This window comes from Protopterus annectens, chromosome 2.part2, assembly GCF_019279795.1.
Source record: "Protopterus annectens isolate FY-2018-M chromosome 2.part2, PAN1.0, whole genome shotgun sequence".
Lineage (NCBI taxonomy): Eukaryota > Metazoa > Chordata > Ceratodontiformes > Protopteridae > Protopterus > Protopterus annectens.
In genome coordinates this window covers 975,751,875-975,773,391 of record NC_056730.1, presented here as the reverse complement: position 1 = coordinate 975,773,391, position 21,517 = coordinate 975,751,875, and positions in this window count along the sequence as shown.

The following is a 21,517-nucleotide window of genomic DNA, read 5'->3' as shown; positions in this document are numbered from 1 at the left end:
GTAAGCCCTTAGGGCTGTTGCACGGGCCTGTCCGAGAAAGGTTCCCTAGACCCGAAGTTACGCGGCCCCCCTCTGCCTCTGGGCCGGCGTCCACCTTGTCCTCCTCTGCCTCTAGAGGATGAGGGGTCTGAAGCCGGATGGGACTGCTGAGACTTGCGGAACCACAACTTCTTTTGTCCCCTCTGATTCCTTGAAAAGGATCGTTGGGGATTCGAGAAGCGGACCCTGACGGCAGACAGCGTCTTCCCATCCTTCTCGCTTTGGACCAGCGTACGGTCTTGCCAAAAAGTGAAGAGCCATCAAAGAGCGCATTCGCGAAGGACGCCTTGAAGGGTTCCGTGAAATCGCAAAGGCGGAGCCAGGCGTGACGCTGCAAGACTACCCCGGCTCCACTAGCCCTAGCGGCTCCCTCCGTAGCATGACAGCGTAGCCGCATGGACGTGTTAGAGATGGATTTTAGAGTGGCCATACGAGTCGCAAATGTGCTTTTATCAGCGACCGTCATGGACTCTGGGGGGGCTGCAGCGTATTCCTTAATTAAGTCACACTGTAGCCTGATAATGTGTGCCATATAGTTCAGCGCCCTTATGGAGAAGGTTGCTGAAGCAAACATCCGCTTCCCAATACGGTCCATCGCCCAAGATTCCTTATCCGGAGGATGGACCTAGGAACTCTCCTGTGCGAGTTCCTTCTTCGTGGCGGCCGCCACCAACATGGCATCAACAGGGGACCCCTTAGCCCAGGACTGCCTATCTGCGGGGGGGCTAAGAACTTTTTCGGGATGTCTAGGGATTGGCTCCATGGTGTCGGGCTCTTTCTACGCCCTGGTGGTGATTAAGTCCACCAGGGGGTCAGCCGGGGGGGGACACCCAGGAGGTAGATGGGCCTGCCTCAAACGCCTCCAGGAACACCGATTCGTCTGAGGAAGGTTTTTGGGCAGACCACCCCCCTCTAATACGCAACATTTCCATGATGTCTCCAAAGGAGATATCCTCGGGGGGTGACCTTGGGGAACCTTCCCCTTCATCCAAATCTGTGTCCGTGGTGAGGGACTCCGGGGAGTCCAGGTGCCTCCTTTTACACTGCCATTTGTGAGGCACCTCCTCGGTGGGACTGTCGGAGGAGGGCTCGCCCACGGGGTCCTGTTCCTCTAAGGGAACTAACTGGAGGGTTTGAGCAGACTGTCCCATAAGATGGATGATGGAGGATAGACCCACATGCATAGGGAGAGCGGGAGGATCCGAGGCCCGGACCGGGGATCTGGAAGACCTCGACAGCACCCTCTCCACTACCTCAAAAGCCGAAGGAGAACTACTTTCCCCAGGCTCCGAAAGTAGTCTCCTCGGCTCCGAAGCAGGGATCGGCGTCGGAGCTGAAGCAGTCGGATCTGAGAGAGAAGTGTGCTCCGACCGACACTGTGCCGGAGACACACCAATCCCCACGGATCCGATGCTCGGCCCTCGGGCCCAGAGAGCTAGGATCCGACATGCTCGAGGGTACAGTTGGCGTTGAAGATACCGGAGCTACCGGCGCAGACGAAACCTCGGCTCCGAAAGAGCCCAGATCCGATGACTCCAAAACCCTAAAGCGGGTCGGAGAAGGAGTGATCGGAGCAAAGACAGGGACTGCGCTCCCCCCCTGAGGGGGAGGGGGGAGGCAAGAGCATCCCCATCTGCATTTGGGTCTGCAGGAATCGACGCATCATCTGATCCATGTCCACGTCGCTAAGGCTCCTGGTCGATCTAGAGGAAGTCGTCGAGGCGGGCCGGGAGGGCCACCTCGACGACCTCGAAAGAGACCGGTACTCCTCCTCCGGTGAGAACAGAGGCGAACGGAGCCAAGAGGGGGAGGATCCGGAGGGAAAAAAAATCTCTGTTCCAAGAAAACACACACACAACACAAGCACACCAAAAAAACAGCAATCCACACACATACACTTAAAATCCTACATCTAACTCTACACTAAACTGTACATACACTACTATCTATCCACTTACCTTAACCCAAACCCTAACCGCAACCAACAACAGCAACAAGTTGATAAAACAAACCACACGAACAGGATGCAGGATGCAGCTGATTTATTCCGGTACCTCGGCCCAACAGCCTTCAAAGGAATAAAGTTCAAGCCACCAGATGCATTATATATACTGGTGCTACCCAACAATTAAACAATTAAATATGATTGAAATGGTATTAAACAACTCCAGAGAGTTAAAGATACAGACACAATTGATGCAATTTATACAAATATGAAAAACACTTAAAGCTTAAATACATTGAATTACTCATTTTAACACACAAGAAAGATACTATTAAATGTTTAGATTTACTTCCAGATTCAAACCTCGAGGTTTTAAAGTACCATATTTCAAAATGAATCTGCTTTCTAGATTTAATAGTCTCTGCTGAAAATTACCTCCATAACATACATTGGGTTTGGCTAAAGCACAAAAAAATAATGAGTCATGGCTCTCTGACCGAAGGAGAAGAACAAGGCAGGTGGAATTTTCGGCAAGGGGCGAAACGAAAATCTCGCCAAAAAGGTCGCAACAAAAGGTACTGATTCCGTTGCTAACGTTCAATGCTAACGCTCATGTGTCTTACACTTCTTGTGGACATGAGCGTGGAGATGAATGTATTGATTTTGTTGTCAATGCTCATGCTCATGCTGACGCTCATGGTTTTCACACATTTTGTGGACATGAGCATGTAATTGAAGGTGTTGAGTTTACCGAAGATCGTTTTTTGGACAATAATGTGAATAATGAGAACAGTACTAATATTGTTAATTTAAGCGACTTGGTCTTATCATCCGAAATGCTAATGGTGCTGAATTTGGGCAGTAAGTTTGTGCCAACAAAAATTCCAGCATTCTGTGATATTTTACTGGACATCAAACGCTTCTGTAGGAAATTATACTTAAAAGTATTTTTTGACAAAGGCTGTGTTAATAATGCCATTACTGTGGCATGTACAGAAGGCAATTCAAATGTTTTTGCAGACTTTAATAGTGTTGTAAATAGTTCTGTTTGTTCCATTGATTTGGATGAGTTGGATGATTTCTCTGTTCTTTTTGATCCTTTATTAGATGTTTCTACTTATGACATTATGGCTGAAAATATACCAGCTAGTGTTAATCAGAGGGACAGTAGCTTAGCAGTTGGCAGTAGTGAGGCAGGGGCCTTTGACTTTCGTTCTGAACGTTTTTTTTACTGGTTATGGTAAATTTATTTTACCTCAACTACCAAGTCGTAGCTCCTTTTGTCCACCAAAAAATTCTGCAGCTTTAAGGACATTTGAGAATGTCTTATGTAAAAAGGCAGAAATTGAATATGCTAGTTTTTTGAAACAGTATTTTTCCTTCAATTTAAGCAAGCCTGAATGGCATGCTTTGAAGAATATGAAGGAAGCTTCAAAAAAGTATGCTTTTTGTGTTGCAGATAAAGGGGGCAAGTGGGTAGTTATGAACAAATGTCATTATTTAAAAATGAATTATGATTTATTATGTAATGATTACGTTTATGTTGAATTGCCTAGTAATCCCATTAATGATTATAATTCTTCTCTTTTGGAAATTCTTGAGAGAGGTGAAAGGTTGGGTTTTCTGAGTAACAAAGATGTTAAACATTTATATGTGGCCAATCCTAAAGACCCCTCTTTTTATGCTATACCAAAAATACACAAAAATATCTCTGACCCCCCTGGTCGCCCTATTGTGTCCTGTTGTGGTGGTTATTTGGAGTTTGTAGGAATTTTTTTGGATAGCATTCTAAAGGACCAATTGAAATATGTTGCTTCTCATATTACAAATACAAACCAATATTGTGAGATGATTAAAAATTTCGAATGGGACTCCAATTTTTACTGGGCTACGGTCGATGTAAAGTCCTTATATACTAACATTAGTAATAAATTAGGTTTGGAAGCCATAATGAAAATTTTGGGTGAAGGTCCACGCACATCTTTTGTTATTTCTCTTTTAGAGTTTGCACTTAGTCACAACTATTTTGTATTTAACAATAAAGTATTTCTTCAAGTAGATGGGACTGCAATGGGAGCTAGCTTTGCTCCTACTTATGCAATTTTGTTTATGTCATTTTTTGAAATTAATTTTTTATACACTTTGGAATTTTTTCAAAGAAATGCAGTCCCCTATTACAGATTTATTGATGATTTAATTTTTATTTGTAGAGGAGACGTATCAGATTTTGACAAATTTATGGTAGATCTTCACCAAAATAGGTTTGGTTTAGAGTTCACACATGTTATTAACAAACATGAAATCCAATTTTTGGATATTTTGTTATATGTGGATAAACAAGGAATTGTCCAATTTAAACCATATAGGAAGGAAGTAGCCTCTAATAATTTTTTGCATGCATCTAGTGCACATCCTATGCATCTTATTGAGGCGCTTCCTTATGGGGAATTTAAATGAACATATGAACACACTTCTGAACATAGGCTCTTGAAATCTGAATTTGACAATGTTTGTAAGAGACTGTTGGATAGGGGTTATTCTGAGATTTCAATTAGGAAGAATCGTGCAAGATTTGATTCTAATTTAAAGCATCATGTTACAAAGTTATCTTATATTAATCCAACTCAGAAACTGGTCGATATTAATGATAGATTATTTTTTGTTACTAAATACTCTCTATTTTCGGACACTTTATGTAACATTGTGAATTTCTTATGGCCTATTGTTCATAAAAATGAGGAGATTGGGCATCTTTTTCCTGAACATGTTTCCTTTTCATATGGCAGATATGCAAATCTTAAGGAAATTCTTAAACCTAGACATCTGCTATGTGATGCTTCTTTGTCGGATTCTGACATTCAACATGGTATGTTTAAATGTGGCAAATGTAAGATATGTGTGAGGGTGAAAAATCTATCAGGTAGTACCATTAATGGGGTTAAATATTTTGCACAAAATAATTTTAATTGTAGTTCCTGTGGTGTAGTTTACATTATTGGTTGTGACTGTGCTTTGCCAAAATATTATATAGGTCAGACTAAACGCCAATTAAAAATACGTGTATTAGAACACATTGGCGACGTTCGTAATGCTAGGATAAATAGCCCTATATTTGAACATTTTCACACAGTACATAATGGGTCTATTGACTCATTATTTTTTTGTGCTTTAGCCAAACCCAATGTATGTTATGGAGGTAATTTTCAGCAGAGTCTATTAAATCTAGAAAGCAGATTCATTTTGAAATATGGTACTTTAAAACCTCGAGGTTTGAATCTGGAAGTAAATCTAAACATTTAATAGTATCTTTCTTGTGTGTTAAAATGAGTAATTTAATGTATTTAAGCTTTAAGTGTTTTTCATATTTGTATAAATTGCATCAATTGTGTCTGTATCTTTAACTCTCTGGAGTTGTTTAATACCATTTCAATCATATTTAATTGTTGATTGTTGGGTAGCACCAGTATATATAATGCATCTGGTGGCTTGAACTTTATTCCTTTGAAGGCTGTTGGGCCGAGGTACCGGAATAAATCAGCTGTATCCTGCATCCTGTTCGTGTGGTTTGTTTTATCCCAAACCCTAACCCTAAAGTCCGTCACTATCGCACACTCGCCTGACCCGCGCCCTAACCCTAATTCACCTATCCTGCCTTAACCCTAAAGTCTGTCACTATCGCACACCCACTTCACCCGCACCCTAACCCGCGCCCTAACCCCCGTACACTTACCTGAACACGACCCATAACTTTCCACCACAGTGCTGAAAATAGCAAAGCCACAGAAACGGTCAACCAAATTCTTTCCCTAGGAAAAAATTCGGTGTTCTGCAGCTTCGCTATTTTCAGCGTTCGCTGTTTTGGGTTCGATATTAGAACATCAGATGATTTCAGACTTTGATGTTCTAATAAAGCCCCGGTGCTTCACATAAGAAGAAAAAATCATGTACATTTTTTCACAAACAGTGGCCTTATCCATCAGTGGAATTGCATTATCTCCCCTCCCAAAATACAGACTTGCATGTGCTGTCAAACACTTCTTTGAAGATAAAATTATACAGGTCTTCATGCCTAAAATCAACAGCTGAGTGCTATGACATTTTCCTGTAGAATGTCCTATAAATTATCAAGAATATTTCAGGGAGATGGTCCTGTATTAGTATCTAACACCAGCAGGCCTATGCAACCATTACGCTGCTTTGAATCATTCAGGTTACCAATATATACATTACATATTCATGGCCTGGTTGAAAATAACAAACATCAGACTTGTATCTTCTGTTTTCTAGTTATGCTGTCTTACTATACATATTGCTCAAAGTAATATAATTTTTTTTTAATTTAAAAAGTAAAGTGTAGATAGACATGCATGCATTTGAGATGTTGTCTCTGTGCTTTTAGGGTTGTTATACTGAGTTATGTAAAACAGATTTTATTTATTTATTTTATTTTATTTATTTATGTTTTGTTTAGTGGTAAAGTCCACTGGACCTTCAGAACCCATTTTGAGTGGAGGCCCATGGAGAAAAGCTACACAGTACAAGAAATTAACAGTTTGATTTACAAAATTGAAATTACAAGAAGTATACATGACATGTACAGAGATGTCTGAGTGAAAAGAACAAAAGTATATTCTAAACAAAAGTATAACCTTGACAATCAACTTAAAGCAAGGATTTACATTGTTTACTTTGCCTGTAATCATCTCTATCTACAGAAGCATTATTTTACACAAAGACCATGTTGACAAGAGGTAGGGTGTCATAGATATTCTTGGGGGGTTTGGTGCAAGTACACTTTCAGCATGAGGAAAAGTGGTTACGAAGGAAGTTTTGAGTAGTTCTAATAGACAGAGGCAGAGCATTCCAGTTCTTGGCTATTAAGAATGAGTAAAGAAGCTGGCTGGGTGGGAGGTTAGGTTTATGAACCTGCAACAGCTTCTGATCCCCTGATCTTAGGGGCATGTTTGGGTGATAGTAGTTGAATGCCGAGCTCGGGGCAGGACAGTCTTGGGGTTTAGAGAGTATTTTGTGAGCTGTGGTTAGCTGCAAGTAGGAAAGGTAGTTTGGTAGTTCTAGTCATTTCTGAGATTTAAGAGCAGTACAGTGATAGGTGGAGTATTTAAAGTTAGTTGCGAATTTGGTGATTTTATTGTAGCATGTCTCAAGTTAGGATTCAGAGGAGCTTTGGGTATTAGTAAGCAGAGGGGTACTGCAGATGAGATAGAGTAGTATGTATGTTGTGACTAGGGTTATTTTTGTGGATGGGCTTAGGAAGTGGTTTTGTCTGTAAAGGGTTCCCAGTTTAAAATATGTTTTGCGAATGTTGTGTTTTATACACAGGTCAAATTTCATGTATTAGTCAACAGTGACTCAGAGGAGTTTTGTGTGGCTGATGACTTCAGTTAATGGTTTATAATATGAAAAGATGGTGAACTCTATTTTATTTAAGGGGGTTGTTTTCTTAAGAGTGAAAAGTATGACTTTTGTTTTATCTGGGTTCAGGGCTAGGTGGCTTCTGTGCAAACAGGACTGAGTAGAGGATAAGGCCTTTTGAGTTTGTAGAAGCAAGTCAGAGATCGAGTTGGCAGAGCAGACAATAGCAGAGTCATCTGCGTACTGAATGACAGGTCCTTGAGATAGTGATGAGTGGAAATTGTTTATGAATATGCTATATAGGATTGTCCAAGTATGGATCCTTGGGGAACGCTGGTGGGAGTCCTGAGGAAGGGCGAGATGGAGTTTTGCCATCTGACAGCCTGTTGTCTCTCATTTAAATAACTAGAGAACCACTTAGTTTGGGGGGTGGATTTTAGAGAGTTGGGTGATGAGTAATGTGTGAGAAACAGTATTGAAGGCTTTCGATATGTCAAGAAAGAGGGCGGAGATGATTTTGCCAGTGTCACGGGATCTGTTTACAGTATCCAAAAAGGAGAGAAGGGCAGTTGTAGTACTGTGCCCAGGTCTGAAGCCATGTTGTGAGACTGACAGTATTTGGTGGTCTAGAAGATAGTAGATGACTTGAATATTGATACCCTTTCCAAAGATTTTGGAGATAGGAGAGAAAACTGCAATGGGTTGGAAGTTAGTGATGTCGGAATTCTTACCACCTTTATGGAGAGGGAGAATGAAGGCCCTTTTCCAGGTTTTGGGAATGTAGGACTCAAGGATGGATCTGGGGTAAGAGATACTGTCAGAAGCAATTTTTAGATATTCTGAGGGTAGATTATCAGGGGCACTGGAGCAAGGTTTTAGCTTTAGTAGTAGTCGTTTTATAATTGAGGTTGGAGAGGGTTTTAGGGTAAAGGTAAAAGAGGGGGGTACTGGGATTTTGTGAGAGTTGGGTGTGAGTAGGGGAGGGGGAGTGAGTGGCTGAGGTAGATGTGGATGTGTGGCAAGTGGAGTAATTTTGTCAGAGAACTTTGCTGTGATGTCGGCTATGGAGTTGATAAAGAAGGTATTAAAAAAGGGAGGCCATTTCTTCAGGACATTTGTCAGGATGAGGGCAGATTTTTATTTATTTATTTTTTACATGGCTTAAGTAGTGAGATAATGGAACTCCAGAATTTCTTTGGGATTTGCTGGTAGTTAGACTGAAGTTTTAAGCAATGTTTTTTTTTTATTTCTGTTGACTTCTTTTTTTTTTTACCTGGTTGCAAAATTCTTTGAATTTTACTAGGGTATTATAAAACTGTTAAGACAAGATATTTTGATAAGCAAATCTGAAAACAGTATGCATGTGCTGTAAGTTACAGGTAAGGTAAAACTGACATTAGAACTGCAGATACTCACATTCTGCAACATTTTCAAATGTTCAGTTCAAAGTAAAAGTGCACCTGACAGTTCAGAATACTGCAAGAATACATATGCTGTCAAAGCATGTGTGCAGTGCTTTTCTTCATTTACTTATAACAAGTTTTTCACTCTCTTAAATGCTGTGACATAAAAACTACATTCAAACTTTGTATTTCTCTTGCTAAAATAAATAAATTAACTAGTAAGGCGCGCAAGCAAGCAATGGACATTTTAGAAATTCTTACTGTCTCTGCACAGTTTCTTGAACATTTCATAAAATATGTTGAACCGTTTTGGAGGTAAAGGCCCATTAGATAGAAGAACCAAAACAGCCATAAACCTTCAGCACACTGTCTTCTTAAAAATTCCTCTTAGAACCCTCTCATTTTACTATGTTTTAGTTCAATAGTCTAATACTGGAAGTACCTCTATATTATACTTTCTTATTTTCAGAGATTTTTGTAAGGGATACAGAAGGGAGGCAAGAGGGACTGGACCCCTCAGCCAAAGAGATGTATGACTTAATAGCTTCTAAATCATAATTTAATAAGAAATAAATGTATTTGTTGTCTTAGTAAGCCTACAAGACAAAGAGCCCATTCTTAGGGAAACCCTAGGTGCAATGTCTAATTAAATGGCTTGCTAAAAGTCGCACAGTAGGCAAACAGCTTTGGGAATCAAACTCAAGACTGCTGCAGGGAATAGGTCTAGCAGCATATAGACAAACCTCTGCACCATACTGACAGACTGCTTCAAGCAATACACAAAGGTTACAGTATTTTTACACAATCTATGGAAAACTATCAATAAAAGTGCAAGCATAACTAGTATTACAGAAACACTCCTCACATGTGCACCATCCAACTAACAGTTAAAGTAGGTAAACGGTTCTACACAGCTGATGCACCTACTCATTTTGTGGCGATGATGGTGTATAGTGCGCCATGCGGAAGTCAGTTAAGAATACAGATGCCAGTATTACTACATCACTAAAATGCTGGTATAACAAATTCACGGTGTAGGAGTTTTAATACCTTGACAGTAATAAAATTAAAATTAATATTAATTAAATATAAGTGAGAGATGGACAGTATCACAGTATAATTGGCTGCCACTGTGATAATGTCTTTCTGGAAAAATAAATGCAGTTTTAATGTTTTTGTGAGTAACACGGACTTTCATTAACAGCAGCTGTACTCTGGTTTTGTTTTGTAATATTGTACTTAAAAAAATAATAGCATAAAATGTTTAAACAGCAATAAGCATTTTCTAAATGGTAAAATCTCTGATAATGTGTCATCCCACACTGACTGTAATCCTCATTGGTAAGGGACAAGGCAAAATATGACTGATTTAATTGCATGTGTTATTTTGCTGTCCATGCCTTTTTGAAGACATGTAGACATTTTCCAGCTGTGCTGTGCTTTAAGAAGATTAAATATACCACCTTTTTCAAGAAAGCGATAGTCTCCATTATTAATGTTTAAAATGTTAGGGCAGCAGTGTGCAGCCGACAAACTGTGCTATGGCCATCACATTCTAAGCATTGCCCAAACACACTACCACAGTCCAGTGCTCTCCATTACCTCCAGTTTTGTAATAAAAGCAGACAATTCTGCTCTTTACAAGCATCCAACATACTACTTATGATTTGTGTGTGGCAAACTTAAGTTCCTCCAATATCATACCTCAAAATTTTACTCTGCACATAAGTGAAACAATGTCATACATACAACCAACTAAACATCAGTTTCTAAACATTCTGCTAGACATTTCCAATGACACAATACAGAAAATTCATAAGAAGCTTCTTAGAACATCAAAACCCATTTGATAGGAAGTAAGAAGGTCTCAACAGACATCCCCAAGTTCAAAGCAAGAAGGGGGAGACAAGAATGAAGTTGAATCTGTGGTTTTAACTCAGAAAGAAAAAACAAGCACAAATAGTTTATTTTTGCTCCTACAAATGATATACAACCACATCACCTCAGGGCATACATTTTTATGGAAGCACCACTGTTACTGGAGAAATTGCTGTGAATTAAACTCTGCCAAGAAGTCTGGTGCTTGGATGTAGTTTCCATTCTTTATGTTCACTGCCTACAGTAGTTTCCATTCTTTATGTTCACTGCCTACAGTTAGAAATAAAGTCATCTGCTCCCCCACCAGGACATTTAAAGTGGTAAATTACCCAGGCAAGAATGACTACCCCATTCTCAACATCTTTAAAGTTTAAATTATTTTTTAATGGCTGCTTATGGTGTCGCTTTAATGGCAGCTCCAATACAATGGATGATATCTGTCTCGCCATATTATGCATTCACATTTCTGACCACAGGGACATTTCCTTTTATAAATAGCTGAAAGAAACAGATTTATCTATGATGATCATTATTCCAAGGTTAAACTGCAGCCTCATGGAGTTAGGCTTGAGTATACGAGGTAATGTCTTCTACTTTGTTTTTGTTACCTCTCAGTTCAACAAATTAAGGAGGAATAGATGAGACTTCAAGAGCGACAAGAGGGACTGGAACTCAGACAGGCAGATTTATGACAAGAGCTTCTAAATCAAATTAAATGCAATATAGTACAGTTTTGTAACTACCATAAATGTAGATGTTCAAGTGTTCACACTGCTGCAGTCATTACACTTAGGTTATCTTGCCGTCAGGCGGTCCCGCAGTCGGCCAGTGTTCCAAAGTCTTGGTCCAGCGTCGGTTGCTGTCGCTTCTTCCCTGACATCAGTGCACCAGGGGTATACAAGATGCATCCAACGCCATTTTCTTCAGTTCTTCTTGCCCCAGATGTCAGGTGCCCCCAAGTAGGTAGGCAATACACATTGCTAATAAAACATATATAAAAATAAAAACAATACCTTCAGTTACAAGCAAATACACCACAAAGGTTGTATAGGATAGAAAGGTATAGACAAGTCCAGCTAGGACAGAGGGGATGGAGGGAGGACAACCTGGACTGCAGCAGTGTGAACATTACATTTATGGTAGGTACAAAACTGTACTATGTTCATCGTGTTACACTGCTGCAGTCATTACACTTGGGTAGAATCCCAAAGCTAAGGTTGGGTGGCTGGTCTATAAAGAGTTAGGATTGACTATGAGGCCCTGCAGAACTGCAGTGGCAAATCCTGCTCTGGATTTAGAGTAAAGAGGCAAGTGGTAATGCTTGGTAAAGGTGTGCACTGAACTCCAAGTTGCAGCCTCCAAAACTTCCTTGGTTGGTACTCCTCTGAGAAAGGCTGCTGAAGTGGCTGTTGCTCTGGTAGAATGTGGCCTAATGTTATTAGGGACTGATTTTCCATGCTGTGTGTAGCAGTAACGAATACAGTTGTCCTATCCATTTGGAAATGGTCTGCTTTGAGATTGCCTTGCCCTGTGATCCTGCAGCATATGCTACGAACAGTTGCTCAGTTTTCCTGAAAGCTTTTGTTTTGTCCAAGTAGAACTGTAGCTGCCTGTGTATGTCCAAAGACTGCAGAAGTTTCTCCCCTTTATTCTGTGGGTTTGGATAAAAAGTTGGCAAATGGATAGCTTGGTTAAGAACCACACTAGATACCACCTTTGGCATAAAGGTAGGGTTTGTCCTTAAAGAAACCCTGTCCTGATGAAAAATTATAAAAGGTTCCACTGCCATTAATGCCTGTAGCTCTGAGACTCTTCATGCTGAAGATACTGCCAGGAGCAGAGCTGTTTTCCATGATAAAAATTTTAGATCGGCTGTATTGGCTGGCTCAAAAGGTGGCAAGGTCAGTTTTTCCAAAACAAAATTGCGGTCCCAAGTTGGTGTTGGTGCTCTCCTGGGTGGTCTTATGTTTTTAGCCCCTCTGAGGTACTGCTTTAGCAAGGGATGAGAGAATAAAGGAGGATCTGTGTTGTAATGTGCTGAAATGGCAGAGGCATGGATCTTAATTGATGAGAAGGATAGGCCTTTGTCCAGCATCTCAGTTAAGTATTGTAAAATCTGAGGAATGTTTGGGACAAGAGGGTCAAGGCTTTGAGCCTGGTTCCAGGCACAGAATCTCTTCCATTTTTCTGAGTAAGATTTCCTGGTGCTAGGCCTCCTGGCCTCCAAAATGACATCCATAACAGCTTTAGAGAGAGGTGTTGCCTGTTTGACTAATGAATCTGCCATGCAGCCAGGTTTAGGATTTTGAGCTGACCGTGCAGGATCTGATTGTTTTGTTGAGTCAGAAGGTGTGAAATTTGAGGCAAAATCCATGGTGGGCCTTGAGCTACGTTCTTTAAGATTGGGTACCAGTGCTGGCATGGCCAGTCTGGAGCAATCAGGATCATCTGTGGTTTGTCTTGTCTAGCTTTTAGGAGTACCTTTGAAAGGAGAGGCAGTGGTGGGAAGGCATAAACTTTCAGGCTTTTCCAGCTGAACGAAAGAGCATCCACTTTCCATGCTTGTGTGTGGTAAGTCCTTGTGCAGAATTTTTGTAGTTGGCAATTCAGTGGGGAGGCAAAAAGATCTATGTCTGGGCATCCCCATTTTTGCGTTATCATGCTGAAGATTTGTGGATTCAATTTTCATTCGTGAGGGTCCATGATATTTCTACTTAGATAGTCTGCCAGAGTATTTTTCTTTCCTGGCAGGAATTGTGCTTGCAGATGAACTTCATAAGTTAGAGCTGTGTTCCACAAGGTCATGGCTTGCCTGCATAGGGGATAAGAATGAGTGCCCCCTTGCTTGTTTTTGTACCACATTACTGTGTTGTTGTCTGTCTTTAATAATAATTGTCCTGGATGCAGAAGGTCCTTGAAAGCTGTTAGGGCATTTTGAACAGCCAGCATCTCTTTTTGATTGATGTGAAGATGCATTTGGTCTGTGGTCCACTTGCCCTGAATACATTTTCCTGCCATGTGTGCTCCCCAGGCGTAATCCGAAGCATCTGTTGTTAGAGCCTGTCTGGCTGTGGGTAGAGTGAAAGGCTGACCCTGAGGTGACATGCCTGTGCCCACCATCGAAACTCCTGTTGTAGGCAGGGAATTATTGGTATTACTGCTTCTAAACTGTGAGTGTGTTGAGTCCAAACACTTTTTAGGTACCATTGTAATTTCCTCATATGCAGTCTGGCATATGGAATTAGTGGTATGCAGGATGTCATGAATCCCAGGGCCTGCAGAATTTTTCTTGCAGGGAGATGGGACTTTTTTGCCAGTAACTGAAAATATTAAGTCAGTTGTCCTTGTTTGTCTGGCGTGAGATAAGCCATCTGGGCCGTTGTACTTAAGCTGGCACCCAGGAATATTATCTGTTGTGAGGGCACTAGTTTTGACTTCTTTTCGTTTATTGTGTACCCTACAGAAATTTGCAACCTTTTTACAAATGCCAGATGCATTAGAAGAATGTCCTTTCTCTCTGCTTGAATGAGGTAGTCATCCAGGTATGGATATATTTGAATTCCTTTTTGTCTGCAAAATGCAATTACTGGTGCCAAGCACTTTGTAAAGACCCTGGGCGCAGTAGATAAGCCAAAGGGCAGTACAGAGAATTGGTAGTGCATTGTACTAGCTTTGAATCTGAGGTATCTTCTGCAATCTTGTCTGATAGGGACATGCAGGTATGCCTCTTTGAGGTCCAAAGTAACAAGTCAAGCCTTCTTGCCCAGCATGGGAAGAAGCTGCTGTAGTGTCAACATTTTGAATTTTGGAACATCCAGGTACATATTTAGAGTTGAAAGGTCCAGTATGGGTCTCCAGGCTTTGTCCTTTCTGGGGACCAGGAAGAGTCTTGAGTAAAATCCTTGTCCTTGTTCCTGCTGTGGTACTTTTTGAATAGCTCTCATGTCCATGAGGGCTGACATTTGTTTTTGAGCCTCTGCCCATTGATTTTGTGGCAGGTTTGGCATTCCTTTTAGCCTTGGTAAAGTGTGAAAGTGGAACCTGCAACCTTGAGACACAATATTCAGAACCCATTTATCTTGGGTGATTGTTTGCCAATTTTGAGAAATAAGTGCTAGTTTCCCCCCTAAGGGGGCTGCCAAAAGGGAAGTGCTTGGCATACGAAGGTGGAAGTCATTGGGACTGTTTCCTGTAAGGTTGAGACTTGTCCTCACCTCCTTTTGGGGTTGAGGTACCCCACTGTCGTTGTCTGTTAGAGCCTTGGGGTTGAGATCTGCCTCTCTGTGGCCTGTCTGACACTGGAAAGGACCAATTCTTTGTAGGCCAATTTCTGCTAAATCGAGGTGGCTGTACCTGTAAGAAATCGTTGACTGTTTGCATAGATTTAGCTTTATCCTCCATTTTCTTTAACACCTCTTCTGCCTTAACACCAAACAAGGCATCATGCTGTAACGGAGCATCCAATAATTTTGCCTTAACATGATCAGGTAAACTCTGTTCTTTTAACCAAGCATGTCTTCGAATCACAGAACCTGTAACTACGGCTCTACAAGGGGCCTCTAAAGAATCAAAACCACATTGCAGAGTATGTTTTTCCACCTGATCAACTGCATGCAATATATCCTGCATTTCTTTATAGTCAGGAGCTTCTGAGTTTGCAAGCATTTTCTGTTTTAACTAAGCCATTAAATATTGTTGGTACTAAAGCATGTGAAACTGACAATTTAAAGCCCTTACTGCTAAAGTTGCAGAAGTGTAAACTTTCTTCCCCCATCTATCCAATGCTCTAGAATCAGAGGGGACTGGATTTTTTGTAATGGAAGCCTTAACCCTTTTGGGACCCTGGGAAATGGTTTCTGGGTCAGCAGAAGGGTTTTTATAAAGCAACTTGTAAGAGTCAGGGACTCTATAATACCTATCTGGCTTGGCTGGTGCAGGGGGCAAAAAATCAGGAGATAAGCTGGATTCAGAGAACACATCATCCACAATATCTAACACAGGCGGAATAGCCAGGGGCCTGTGCTGAGGCAATAAAAGGAAGTCCCTGAGCCTTTTCTTGGATTCTGAATAATCCTGACTTTCCCAATGGAAATGATCCCTCATGGTATGTAAAGTTTCACCAAAAGAGTAATCCTCAGGAGGAGAGGCTGAAGGGATAGATTCTTCAGCATCAGAGTCCTCATAGGGGGGTAGAGAGTATCCCTCGTCTGAAGAGGAATCAGAGGAAATGGAAACCTGATTAGAGGAATCATAGTCTGTATCCTGCCTAGGCCTTTTCTCAGGAGGGGGATGGGAACCCCTGATTAGAGTAATGAGGTCTTTGGCTATTTTGAGCATCTGTTTTTTAGGCATGGAGGACTGTCCAGGAGAATGCTGTACTTGCTTCTTTGTCTTTAATGGTGTTTTTGTCTTGGCTGTTGCTTTAATGGTAAGTTGTGAAGGGCTGAAAACACCCTCAAAAGCCGATGCCTGCTCAGCGGCTCCGGACCCATCTGAGGGATTAGTTTCCATAGGCCCAATACCTTGAGTTTCCAGAGGCCTAGTTGTCTCCACATGGGAGTCGGAGGTGGCCTGTGGCTCTGAGGTAGCGGGTTGTCAGAGGCTGCGAAAGCACCTCACTGAGAACCGGCGACTGGCCTAGAAGAGGCTTCGTCATTGGTTTTGGACCTCGGATGCCTGTCTTTATCCTTGTCTTTGCGTTTTTTTAAGAATTGTGGTCGTTGGTTGTTCCGACGGCACTGTATAAAAGTAGTGCAAAGCAAAATCAAAATGTCGTTTTATAATGCGTTTGTTAAATCTAGCACAAAACCGACAAGTGACGTTGTGATCAGGGCCTAGGCATGGAATACAGTAAGAGTGGAAGTCCTTATGAGGTATTTGCTTCCCACTAGAAATACAATTAACTTTTTCTGACATCGGTCTGAGGCAAGAAAAAAGTTTCCCCAATGGGGTACTTAGCTTTATTGAAGACTTCGGATCTGAAATTCGACTTCGAAAATCTCAGGAGTCGGCCGACCGGCACTTGCGAACTGCTTTTTCTTCGGACACCGCGCAGCAAGAAAGACTGAAGAAAATGGCGTCAGATGCATCTTATATACCCCTGGTGCATTGACTTCACGGAAGAAGCGACAGCAACCGACGCTGGACCAAGACTTTGTAACTCTGGCCGACTGCGGGACCACCTGACGGCAGGATAACCCAAGTGTAATGACGGCAGCAGTGTAACACTATGAACATCTGTCTGTCATGCAACAGTTCAGCAGCTCTGTTTCCTCCACACAGCCTACATTATTAATGGAAAAATGGCATGCTGAATGTGTAAACACAGCAAACCAGTCAGCAATAGCCTGCCATGAGAAAAATGAACAAACAAAACTAGTTACCAACAACAAAATTTGATATAAAGCAACCACCACCACACATCATACAATTACACAAGCAAAACAATATGCAGCAAGTCATTCATCTTCTATTCTTTAAAATTAATTTAACAAAAGAAAATCTGAGTACAGTTGTAATGGCAAATCTCTTGAATTCTATACCTATCAATATTTATTCTTTGTTGACCGGGTTACTCCCACTACGCTAATAGACTCTTTTCAGGGGAGACCCAAGGTGGTATTTGTACTGCTAGGGTAGATATGGCCAAGGCATTGGGGAACTTCCCCAACCTTTTTAGATAGGTGCCATGGGATCTTTTACATCCATCTGAGCTACCACCAACTCAAAGAGATGGGGCCGCAGTTTAATGTCTCATCCAAAGGATGCTACACTGCAGTGTCAGTATGAGCCTTCTGCACCAAAGGCAAGTGATTAACCTTTTGTGCCATGACAATGACTTCCTTCTTCAGTGTACTATTCTGGGCCAAAACACTGCATGTTCATATAACCTGGTTTCTAAGTTACAACGATGGATAACTCCTACAGCCTACTCATTTACAAGTTGATGGGACTCCTGGACAACTACATGGAAGTTGCACGTCTTCTTGCAACTAATTTTAGTTCAGCTAAGAATACCATATATGGCTTAGATATGCTACGGATGTTACGTGGAAATCAAAGAAGGGCAAGCAATGCTTATGTCTGTCACTGTAAAATCAGTTTTCCTTTGTGTGGCCAGAATATTCTAGCAGAATTGCCTGAAACACAGTCATATGAAAAACTTGAATTCAGTCTCCTATTGAATTCTCTTTAAAGTACTGGCCAATACAAAAAGGAAAAAGAGAAGATGTGAAGAAATCTTTATGGAGAGTAAGGAAAACTTTGTACTCTATCTTGCAATTATGCATTCTCCACTGTATAATTGTCTGAAACATATTTTGATCTGCTGCATCTGCTGAATATCTAAGCCACCTCTGTTACTATGATCTTTCACACCCCATTATAGAATCATAGGAGGTTACTAGGCTAATGGCCCTGGAGCCCTTACAAGCCTAGCCAAATGTTTGTCCCCAAAAATAAACTTCAGTCAGCACCTGTTGCTTCTGTCAGTGAGGGACACAGATGGAACCCCTGAGGACACATTTGTGGTTTTCCCATCCACTCACCAAGGTTGGCTTGAAGAGAGTCAGCAAGGTACTCTGTTTAATGTGTATGGAAAGTCTACTCCAGAGACGAGGCAGCCTCTGGGAGACAAACCTGTCTCTCCAGCAGGTTTTGTTGATGTTACATGTTAGATTTAGGCCTATCGAGTGGGCAATGTGCAAGGAGTTAGACTAACGGATATGGAGCATCTCTAGTAGGGCAGGGTCTGATATTGCCTTGTAGGTGAGACACAGACCACCTCTGAGCAATATGTACGATACCGAATAGAGTGATCGTGATTTGAGCCAGTTCGCATAGGACATATGCTGGAGGCCATGGATTCCCTTTGTGAGGTATTTCTGCCGCCTTCCAGTTGGTGCAGGTGTTTGGAGAGGTACATACCAAATAGGGCATTATACTCAATATAGGCCTAATGAGGGAGGAGTAGAGAGAGATAATAACCTCCTTTTTTTCTGAATGCAGTCCGTTTACGTATGGGATGAATCAAGTAGGCGGCTTTTCTGACCACTGCCACCGTATGAAGGTTGAATGTGAGATTGTTGTCAACCTGAGTACCCAGGTATCTCACGACAGGTTCTGTGTTTACCACATCAACAGCAACCCCCTAATCAGTAAGGGCCATGTTTTTGCAGAATGGTATAATACACTTTTTACGTTTAACTTAAGCCCATGACTTTGACACCAGTTATTTGTAGCTATGAGACCCCCTTGCAGTATATTAACATCATTTGGGGTGTCAATGACAGCACCCAACTTACAGTCATCCGCAAACTTGGTCAGCCATAAGCCCTTTGTCTTTGCCTGAACCTCTGAGAAGTAGATTCCAAACAATAGGGGTCCCAGGACAGATTCCTGGGGAACACTAGTTACGGGTCTGCTGTCGGAGGTCATGGCACCTGTTTTGACCTTGTGATTCCTACTGGTCAGCCAGTTGACCACCATCTGATGAGATAGGGATTTACGCCAAGTTGTGTTATCTTTTCAATGATGCCCGAATGGGGGATAGTGTCAAAGGCCTTGGCCAAGTCAAGGTAAGCTGTATGTACTAACTTTCCCTCATCCAGGGCTTTGGTGACAGTCTCAAATAAGTCAACCAGGTTCAATAAGTAAGATCTGGCCCTGACTAATCCAAATTGGGTGGAGTCAAGTGCTTGGAGACGTACTTGTTTGTGAGATCCATAACAATACACTCCATGGCTTTACAGAGAAGACTTGTCAAGCTAATGGGGCGATAGTTTCCATGGTCAGTTGTGGCACCACCTTTGTGCAAGGGGACGACAATAGCACTTCTCCACTCTGCTGGAATGAAGCCTGTAATTAGACTGTGGGTGAACAGGGCGCTCAATGGCAAAGCTAGTTCTTGCTGGAGATGGTGCAGAATACAGCCTGGGATACTACTGGGTCCCATGGAAGCTGTGTTCTTTGCCTTGGATAGGGCCTTTAACATGATCTATGGAGATGTGAGGTGTGGGTCAAGTATCAGGATGTCAAAAGGGTCTTTGGAGTGGGGACAGGGGGCTGAAGTTTGTGCTGAACCTATCTGGCCAAGTCAACAGAAACAGTGTAAGTGATACTGTTAAGTACTAATTCAGAAGAAATCTGGGCTTTGCCATGGAGATTCCTGATGTAACTGAAGGTGGCTTTGTGGTTTCCCTTTGTTTCAGAGGCTAGTTTTGATTCATAACTGGCTTTGGAGGTTTTCACAGGTGATCTAATTAGTTGTTGAAGCTAAGGAGGGAGTTTTTCCAACTTGGAATTTGTTCCTTTTTACCCTTGGACAACAGTTTCCTCCTTTTGTTGTAAAGCCACCAGACAGGTTTGCATTTCCTTGAGGAGTCGGTTTTAGTTTTGTTAGATATGGCTGAGTCCATGTAGTTGAACAGGTGCTTCCTATACTGCACTGGTGTACTGTTCAGCATAGTTGTCAACATCCTCTTTGGGGGGGCAGTGGTGTGAAGCTACCGATAACCTCCCTTAGGAGATTGTAGTCAGCTTTTGAGAAGTTTTTGTAGCTTGATTATGGCTGGGGGGGGGGGGGGGGTGAGTGGGATAGAAACTTCAAATGAGACAGACTGATGATCTGATTGCACCAGGGAAGAACATACTATGGGAGTGGTGCAGCAGTTGCCCATGTTGGTGAGAACAAAGCCCAGAATGGTATCTCCCCTTGTGGGGGGATAAGATGAGCTGGCCTAGTGTGTTAGAATTGATGAAGTCAAGGAATCACTGGGCGAGTGCATCAGTGCAGGAATAGTTCACCCAGTTTATGGTGGGGTAGTTGAAGTCACCAAGGATCAGGGTGTTACAGGGTACCCTGATGGAGTCAAGTAGATCCAGGTTGGAGAAGTGGATGTTCTGAGTCATGCTGGGAGGTCTATAGCTGGCTAGAACTTGGATGGGTGTCTTGCCAACTATCAGTTGCACCTGGAGTAGTTCCACTCATCATGCTAACATACCAGGCTGGAGGTGAGCCTGTCCTTAATGAAGACAGAAACTCCACTACCCTTAGTCTTCATGACTTCATTTTGGGGTTGGAATGTGTGGAATGAGGTACAGCCTGGTAAGGCAGGAGTGTTCTCCACAGCCCTGAACCAAGTTTCCATGGCATCTTCCAGTGCAAGGAGAGCCTCCAATGAGTGCATTTTCAGAAGGCTCCTAGCACTAAACAGCATGAACTTCAATTTGTATTTTGACAGATCTTTTATGTTGAAAGATTTTACTTTGGGACATTGCCTGAAAAGGGTACAATGAGGGAGGCAAGCACCTTGGCCAGGATTTGGAATCCCAGTGGTGACAAGTGGAGGCCATCTCTGTCAAAGCATTGAGGTATGTCAAGCATGTTATCCCTTGCAGACAGATACTGGATACCCTTGGAATGACACCAGAAACTAAGCCAACTGTTGAAATCAATTATTTTTTGTTGGTAATGTGATACCATTCTTGGTGAAGGTATTATGCTGCTTAGGGCTGTTATGCTGCTTAGGGCTAGGGTCACACCTTCCTGGGACACATACTCAGAGCTCAATCATGTCCCTTCATATAGTCCAGGGAGGTACATCTCAGGTCATTCACACCAACATGGACAATGATAGAGTCATATTTGTACTTGTTGTGGACAGACTTGACTACATGCATGATGTGGCAGATTCTGGCACCAGACAGACAACTGATTGTGACCTTTTCCTTGTCGAGCCTGGTTGGGGGGGGGGGGGGGTCGGTGTGTCTCAATTGAGTTGCCAATGACTAGTATGTTTGGTTTATTGTTATGCCTTGTGGGATGTGTTGGTTTACTGTTTTGCCTTATGGGCTGTGTTTGTGAGACACTGGTGTGTTG